Here is a 9,971-nt window from a genome sequence, read left to right on the forward strand (position 1 = left end):
TGTGTATGTGTGTGTGTGTGTGTGTGTGTGTGTGTGTGTGTGTGTGTGTGTGTGGAGTCACGTGAAAAAGTAAGTACAACCCATGTAAAGTTTGACTTTTTCAACATATTTCAACATACAGCTACTTGATCTTCATTTCAACAAAATTGATAGATAAAGGTGATATGATATAACAAATATCATGAAACATTTACATTTTGTAGCCCATGGTATAATTTAAATAAACATAAATGCAAATTTCGCATGTGGAAAGAGTAAGTACACCCCTTACATTTATCACTACTTCAAATACCTAAAATTAGAATCGGGTGCACAAGCTCAGGTGCAAATGGTTAATGATGTTCTGGAGAGTATCTTGGAGGAACCTGCCTTATTTAAACCTCAGACATTTAGTTTGGTTTGCTCTTTGTTGTTGAACTGTGTGGCGTCACCATGCCTAGATCAAAAGAGCTCTCTGAGGCCTTCAGAAAGAAGGTTCGCATGACGACTGAATTGGCTCTAAAAATCCGGCAAAGGGCCGATTGGGAAACACGCATTTGGGAAACTATTCAATGACCATGTGTAGTGCCTTTCAAATATTATGTAGCGCTATTTTTACGGCGTAGCCCATCGGTCAGAGCCGTCTAGAACAGTGTTTGTCGGTCCTCTGTATGTATTTATGTATGGCCCCTCAAACGTATACCAATCAGAGCTGAGAATCTGGTCACATGACAGAGTGATGTCATTACGGCGGTGCTGCGGCTGACCCTCCACATACCGCCATTTTGATTTATATTTCGTTTAAGCCGAACATATCGTTGAACCAACCACCATGCTCTACCTTTACATCTTTCATTCAGTGTGAAACACAGACAAACCGATTGTTAAAATGACCATCAAATATCGAAAGCATCGGCGTTACGTCTTCCAACAAAACGGTATGTATAGGCCTTAGGCGTTATGACTCATCTCCAGGCCGCTTCGGACAAATTAAACCCAGGTTTCTTAATACAGGGTATCGTTTCAGTAGTATCGTTTTTGTAATAATAATAATATAGTAAATATAACCATAACACTTTAATCCCAATGTCGTGAGCGGAAGGTTGATGGATTGAAGCGGTGTAACCGCTAAAGTAAGGAATTCACCTCGGATATTAAAAAAGAATATAATTTTCGTAATAATAACGTGACGTTATTATTATTGCAACACTAATCCCTTTGTATGGACTGCAACGTTATTGGAGGTTGTATATATATATATATATATATATATATATATATATATATATATATATATATATATATATATATATATATATATATACACATATGTATACATATGTATACAGTAATACCCTGGCCTACGTCATTAATTGGTTCCATAAGCCGTGACGTATCTCCGTTTTTGACGTAAACCGGACGTAATGTCTTAAAAATGCCTTAAAATGAAGACAAACCCCGTAATTCGTAAAACTAGAGTAAATAACTGGAGGAGGCTGCGGCTTCGCCCTGAATCTTTGCCGCTCCCCGTCGGGAGTCCCTCCGTTGTTTTCTATCGGTCGGGTCTTCTCGAACGGGGTGACCGGCACGGACTTGTCGACCGTGAGCTGTCTTGTGTGCCGAGTGGCTCCGCGGCCCGCTTCACCACGGCGTGCTTTACCCAACGTATCCGAGCAGTTTCACCGGTGGTCGTGTCGTGTCGTCTGTGACGAACGAACGAGCTCAGGGTTCCGTGAACCCAGCCGCCCCGGGGATCGACGCTCGCCTCCGAGTCGTAGGCGTGCCCCGTCTTTCCTCGAGCGGCCGAAGTTGCTTGCTTCTTTATTTTTGGACGATGCGATATACGCAGAAACGACGACATACAGGCAGGCATTTGCAAATCCATGCACATGTGCACATGCACACGTCGATCGTTTCTTTACAAGGATATGCATCAACAACAACTTGCTACTCCCTGCACCACAGATGTCAATTTCCAAACAATGTACCTACTCCCTCTACCTAACTTTAAACTACCCTCCTCGGGTATTTGTGAAGGGGTCCATCCTCCCCCATCCACTCCTTTGCACCATGCACTCCACACCACTCAATCCACACCACTCAATCCACACTACTCGCTCCACACACCATTTATTCCCACACACCAAGTATTCTCTCCATTTATCCACTTGCACCCCATGCAAGTCAATCACTCAACACCATTACACATGTCCTCAATACACCACTCATACACTTTCTCCGACAGCCCAGACCATTGCCTCATTTCACCAAGTTCAACGATAACCAGATTCTCACACACACAACCATTCTCGACCAATGCCTCATTTCAGCATGTTCATTCCAAAGATCCTCATTCAATTCCTCATTTGCACCTAAAGCTCATCCTCATACTCATACACATGATACACCAAGAGCGGCTTCAGCTTGAAGTCGCTGGTGCAATTAACCCCCAAGCATTAGCGTTAGTCGCTCTTTCGCGACTTTGTAGCCTGGCATGGTCTTCTCCTCCTTCGAGATAAAGGAGATGATGATGTAGGAGTGACGTAAAGTCGCACATAATGACATTCGCTGAACTGAAATTTACTCGAGAAGAGTGGCGTAAAGTCGGATTTGACAAGTCGAAATGGCGTAAAACGGGGTATGACTGTATAGTGTGTGTGTATATATATATATATATATATGTATATATATATATATATATATATATATATATATATATGTATATGTATTGTTACAGACGTGGCTTAGATGTTATTTACCGAGCGGTTTTGGTATGACCACGTCTGCACAAGTTACCCGATTATACTCGAACGTTGACTAATCGCGCTACGCTAGGTCAATAAAGGCAATAAAGGAAAAGGACACACGGCTGGGTTTCAAATGACACGACACCCAGGGTTCAGTTCTCAAGACCTCCGGAGGAGGTTATATTAAGGCGGAAGGTTAGATTACAACTACAAGAGGTACAGCATAGAAAGACAAGCACTTAGACACACTCTTATATTATTCCCAACAGACGACAGATAAACGGGACAAGGCTGACTCACACGGGGATTGATGGCAAGGAAAGCGGTTCTCGATGGCTCCAGGTGCACCTGGGCTCAGGGCAGGATCGACCCGGTCCGGTCTAGAGATGCGGGGAGGTCGCAGCGCTCGGATGGCGTCTTGTCTGCTCAAGCTGGGGGCGCATCTGACCTCACATCCGGCAAGTGGCTGCGTAGATCCGGCGGGGAGTGACACGCCCTCGGCTCGTTAGCTCCGCCCCAGATGGAATCGGCTCGTTGCTTCTCATTGGGTGCGTGCGGGGGGGTTACCGGCTCCGCCCTTGACGAGGAGCTGACAGCCAGCCCCTTCGTGGTAACCCCGTGGAGCGCATGGTCCGGCGCGCATTGTCAATGGCGGCTAACCGAGCCGGTGTGATGACGCACACTCCCCCGGTGCAGCGTCGTTGTTGTTGTAATTGTTGTTGTAGTTGTAGTTGTAGTTGTAGTTTGGGGAAGAAGATGGAAGGAGGTATGGGAAAGGTCCTAAACTCACTACTGGTGCCATATAATCACATTCTGGTGCAACGAAGAGTCAGAATTAATGGAAAGGAGTCCTTAACTGACATAGACTAAGAATAACTAGCAAGATGTCCGAAAGTTGTCTACGTGAGATGCGGTGGACCTGGGCACGACATTTAATGGGGGAAAAAAGGGGAAGGTCGGCTCTACTGATTGTTGTTTACAGACAATGGGACTAGGGAATGGGGGATTGGGGATAGTTGGGGAGTATTGGGGAAATAGGGGAATATTTACAAGCGGATATGGAGGCCAAATTCCATATTCGCAACATTGCACCCTTCTCTACCCTCGGGGCGTCCCGACCCGATAAATTTTTACCTACTTTAGTGTGGCACGCAATGTAGTTCCCTCTACTATTAACTCTACCCTGAGTGCGACAGTTTTACAGATATTCACAAATGAGTAAATATGTCCCCCTGCGACGTTGCACCCTTCTCCTCACAGAAACACACCCACAGGATAACCGAATCCGGAAAGAATCCTCAAACTAAACATACAGCCGGTAGGGGGCATTATTTACAAGACTACGCTGATATTTACACTACGATCCAGGACCTGTTTTTGGAGGAACACATGCAGATGTTATGCATAGAGAGAGCACGCATGCCAGCATCGATACACCAACCCACGAGTGCTCTGTGGCCTACGGCCTTTAATAACGTGCAGAGCACCCTTTCCCAGCACGAAAAGCACCACCCTATCATGTACAGTCAGCACCATCCGGTGTACCAATAAAGTGTTTATAAATCATGGTGTGGTGTCGCAGCCGGCCGATGTTCTGCCGCTGGTCTTGCCTTCATGTGGTGCACTTGGCCTTCTTATTTCTTTAAAAAATCAAGAAAGGCGCCAACCGCGTCCATTTCTGTGTCGTGGCCTTCAGTGGTGTCAACTAAAAGTGGTTCACCTGCTGCAGAACATCGGCCGGCTGCGACACCACACCATGATTTATAAACACTTTATTGGTACACCTGGAGGTGGGAGACAAAAGAAGCAGACAAGTGAGTAAGGTGGTAAGGGCGCAAGAGTGCACGCAATACAAGGTGATGCACACTGGGGGCACATGGGAACCAGGTGAGACAGGTACGTTCCTACCGTACGCCCCCCCCCCCCCCCCCCCCACCAGGTAACCTACATGGCCCCTCCCTTACCCCTTACTGTATCCACAAAACACAACACTACCCATAAACATCTACTTTACAAATCAACAACCATCCCTACTGTCTTCCCCGTTCCTCCCATATACCACATTCGTCTTCTCTCCCTCCTAACCAATCAAATTTGCCATTTTCAACTCAACATCAAAATTTGCCATCTCCAACTCAACATCATAATTTGCCATCACCAATTCATCATCAGTCCCTCCTAGGGAGGGAGAGATGGAATCACCCCAATGTCTCATCCACGTCGTGATGCGTCTCACAAATCCTCACAGCAATTCTCATTTCTGCAACAAAACAAAGAAAACACAGGTGTGGAGTCCTCATCATCACCACAGGTAAGTGGCTGCGTATGGTGCGACAGGTTCATCAATCCTAACTATTTCCAAAATGACTTTAACAACTTTACACTACCCGGGGTCTTTCTCCGGCCAAACCATTGGCCCTCTTACACTATGGGTTCTAAAAACCAATTCCCATTGGCCAACCTGTGGTGCTTTTCAATTTGGGGTCTCACTCCCCCAATTCATCTCCCGGTGCCCTCGCACAATTTCTGGGCTGTGGCGTGTACCTCTCCCAGTGGGTCTACCCACCTGCACACCTCCACCACTGCAGTTGCCTCCGAGCTTACCTGCTCCTTACCCTAACCTAACTACCTGGGGAAGGCCCTTTGGCTCTCTCCCCACTCGGTGCCCTCTCTGGCACTGGGCTACCCGATCCACACCCGGGATCCTCAGGCACCCACTCACAACTACCGGCTCCCAGAGCCCACCTGCGGCCTCACCTGGCCGACATCCTCACAGTGGTGGAGTGCCCAACCAACTACACACACTAACAGGCTACACGCCCAGCCATTTCCACGACACTAATGCACCCATCCAAACATCATTCTGCAACCGCACCACAAATGCCAATATCCAACCACAATTTACCTGTACCCTCTACCTAACACTTACACTACCCGCCCCGGGTACTCGTGAAAGGGGTCCACTCTTCCCCCATCCACACCTTCGCACCATGCACACCACTCCGTACCACTTACTCCAACTCTCTCCACACACCTGTACTTGCACACCTGTGCTCTCACACCTGGTGCCACCTGCACCCTTCTCTCCCCAAGCGCATTCGCGCTGATCCACAACACTCACTACTCATACACGGCTCCACACACCTGTCCAGTTGCACACCTGTGCAATCACACCTGTTCAATTCTCACACACACGGCATCATCTCAGCTAACTACTCCCTTCTGAAACTTGCGCTTCCCAGTCGTCCCTTTAAACTATTGCGCTCCCTCGTCATTATCATCCACACTAATCTACCTGCGTCCCCACTACAGGTATCAGTCACTAACTAAACTTAACGTTACCTAATGTCAATCTCTTCTAGATCCCTACAATATAACCTAACCCACCCGGGCTAGTTTTCACTGCCATACACCCCATAAGCTATTGCTCCTTTGCCCCCCACATGGGAAGGGTGGCAGGGATGCCAGCCTTACCCACTGGGCCCATCGCTCACTACCAATTTTGCACATCAAATTTCAACAAATCAAAAATTTGCCAATCATCTGCCAATCACTGTACCATTACCAATCATCACTCTGCCAATCCTTTGCCAATCATCAAATTTCGCCTTTTTCTAATTTCGGGGCCAAAACACTAACCTCATCACCCAGTCTACTCACTACTGCCTCTCGGTGCGCCAATTCCTGTCCAAAGCCCGGCTTCGTAAAGCCAAGCAATGGATGCTGGTTGTTTTGTGCCGGCGGCTGGATGCGTCCGGCATTCGGGGCAGGGACGGGGGCTTACCCGGGCCGAGATCCCACGCACCTTCTCGGCACGGAGCCATCCCCTGGCTCGATCTCGGCCTGCCGGAATGCCTCACCAAAAAGTGGTCGCCATGACGACCCTTCCTATCCTGCCGCCCGCTCCGCCTGGTGGAGCACGGACGCGGCCGTTCACAGCGAGGCCCAGCACGCACCGAGGGCCCGATTCGGCTATAAGTCGTTCTAAACTCTACCCCGTCTAACGTCGATGCTTCACCTGGACGCTTACACCCCGCAGCCCGTTCCTTGCTCACACATCCAGCCGTGCCCATGCTCCTCGTACCTTTCCTTACACACCCAGGTACACCCATTCCACTCACAGCCTTGGTCACACACCTGACCACCGAACACTTTGGCACACATTCGTTGGTAGCACACCTCACCAACACACCTCTTCGCGCCCCCTCCTCGGTCACCTCCTCTGTGACAATCACAGGTGTGCTCTCATTCGCACACCCAACCACGTGCCTCACCACTAATTCCAGCGTGCATTCCCACTCACGCTCTACCATTCCAGGTGTGCATCCTTCCATCCCAGGTGTACATCCTCGCTCACCTGTCACAACTAACTCACGCTCCATGTCACTCTCACTACTTTCACCTCCATTCCTGACAGCGCACTCACCCTTACTCTTGACAGCGCACTCTTTCCTCATGCACCTGTCCGTCACACACCTTTCTCGCGCACACTCTCCCGTTACACCCTCTGTAACACTCACCACAGGTGGACACTCTTCCTTACTTCTGACAGCGCACTCTTTCCTCATGCACCTGTCCGTCACACACCTTTCTCGCGCACACTCTCCCGTCACACCCTCTGTAACACTTACCACACCGCGCTTCCATGTGCCCCCTCGCACACGCGCTACGACCGACTCACTCTCGCCAGCACCCTCACTCCTTGGCACGCACTTTTTCCTCACACACCCCAGAGTCGGACTTTCTCGCACACCTCCTTTTTCGCACACCAGACCTGTCGCACACTTCACCAACGGCCTCTCACGAACACCCGGGTCCATCTCGACCCCCAAGCTTCTTAAATCCCCTGGCGCATCATACGCACGACCATATTGGTCACCACTTACACCGGGTCCTCTTCCTCTTCGCTTCTCCTCCATCCCCTGCGAATCCCTCATCCGGTTAATGAGCACATCATCACGATCCAAACACAGACTTTGGACCAATTCTTTTATCTCCTCTTTTATCTCTTTCTTATCCCCTCTCCGTCGCTTCTTAATTTCGCTCATCCCTTCTTCCACTTCTTCTAATTTGTGCTTCACCTCTTTTATTCCCCGGTACGTCTCCTCAAGCTCATCCTCTAAGGCTACCTTGACCGTTTCCAGGTGCGTCCTCACCTGCCGGTCCTTCGTCTCCATTACCTCTATCACCTCGTCCAACCTCGTTGTCAGTCCCTCACGTACCATCTGACACTCTTTTTTAATTACCCCTACGTCCTTTTTCATCTCCTTCTGTGTCGATTTTAAACCCTCTATTACCGCTGTGTTCTTCTTTACCTGGTCCCCCAACTCCTTTTGTCCCACTGTCAGTTGTTCTACTCCCAGCGTCAGCTCCTCTATACCCCCTTGCAATTTTACAGTCCCCTTTCTCACCTCCTTCTCCATGCGCTCCTTACAGTGCCTCACCTCCTCGCGCACTCCTCCGACCTCCTCACTCACTCCTCTTCTGATCTCCTCTCCCATCACTTGCATCTCCTGCCCAGATGCCACCCTCATCTGCTCCATCTCCTCCCTGTGAGCATCCAGTTTGGTTTCTACCCCCATTCTGACCCCCTCTATCTGCTGCTCCATTTGTTTAACTTCCCTTTCCGCTTGGTCCCTCATGTCCCTCAATTTGCCTTCCATGGTGTTTTCTAACCCCTCTAACCCTTTTTGCATCCCTTCCATTTGATTCTCTTGAGCGGCCATTCTGTTTTCTACCCCCATTAACCCCTCCTGTATTTCCCCTAATCTATCGTCTAATTTCCCAAATTTCATGTCTAATCCCTTAAAATTATTGTCTAATCCTTCTATTCTACTCCCTAACCCTCCGATCTGGGCCCCCATCCTTTGTTCTAACCGTTGGCTATTGGCCCCCATGTCCTCCCTCAATTTCTCGCTATTGGACCCCATCTTTTGTTCTAACCGTTCGCTATTGGCCCCCATCTTTTGTTCTAACCGTTCGCTATTCTGGGCCATAAGGGCCTTCATTTGTATGAAAAACAAGTTCAAATCCACCGGCGGCGCTGCCACGGTCGCGGGCGCGGTGATCAGCGAGGCGCCATTTTGCGCTCCCGCAATGTCGGGCACAATGACGCTATTTTGTGCGTCTGCTACCCTCGCTGCTTCGCTCTCCTCCTGTCCCTCATGTCCCTCAATTTGGTCCTGGACCGACCCTGCCTCACTCTCCCCTACCGGACCCCAGCTGTCTTGGTCTGCCATAGCGCGACTTTCAAAATTCGGGTTTTTATACAACAAAACAAATTTCGGCCGTTATAATTTCGTCGAGCGCAGTAAACGCGCTCTGAATCGATTCTCCCTCCCTGGTTTGGGCCTAACAACGCGCGGGAAACGCGCTCCGAATCGATTCTAATTGTTACAAATTTGGGCCTAATAAATTTAGTCCCGGGTTCGAATTCCACTCCTCGACACCAATTGTTACAGACGTGGCTTAGATGTTATTTACCGAGCGGTTTTGGTATGACCACGTCTGCACAAGTTACCCGATTATACTCGAACGTTGACTAATCGCGCTACGCTAGGTCAATAAAGGCAATAAAGGAAAAGGACACACGGCTGGGTTTCAAATGACACGACACCCAGGGTTCAGTTCTCAAGACCTCCGGAGGAGGTTATATTAAGGCGGAAGGTTAGATTACAACTACAAGAGGTACAGCATAGAAAGACAAGCACTTAGACACACTCTTATATTATTCCCAACAGACGACAGATAAACGGGACAAGGCTGACTCACACGGGGATTGATGGCAAGGAAAGCGGTTCTCGATGGCTCCAGGTGCACCTGGGCTCAGGGCAGGATCGACCCGGTCCGGTCTAGAGATGCGGGGAGGTCGCAGCGCTCGGATGGCGTCTTGTCTGCTCAAGCTGGGGGCGCATCTGACCTCACATCCGGCAAGTGGCTGCGTAGATCCGGCGGGGAGTGACACGCCCTCGGCTCGTTAGCTCCGCCCCAGATGGAATCGGCTCGTTGCTTCTCATTGGGTGCGTGCGGGGGGGTTACCGGCTCCGCCCTTGACGAGGAGCTGACAGCCAGCCCCTTCGTGGTAACCCCGTGGAGCGCATGGTCCGGCGCGCATTGTCAATGGCGGCTAACCGAGCCGGTGTGATGACGCACACTCCCCCGGTGCAGCGTCGTTGTTGTTGTAATTGTTGTTGTAGTTGTAGTTGTAGTTGTAGTTTGGGGAAGAAGATGGAAGGAGGTATGGGA

The sequence above is a fragment of the Myxine glutinosa genome, chromosome 1 (assembly GCF_964187855.1).
Source record: "Myxine glutinosa chromosome 1, kmMyxGlut1.1, whole genome shotgun sequence".
In the NCBI taxonomy this organism is placed as follows: domain Eukaryota; kingdom Metazoa; phylum Chordata; class Myxini; order Myxiniformes; family Myxinidae; genus Myxine; species Myxine glutinosa.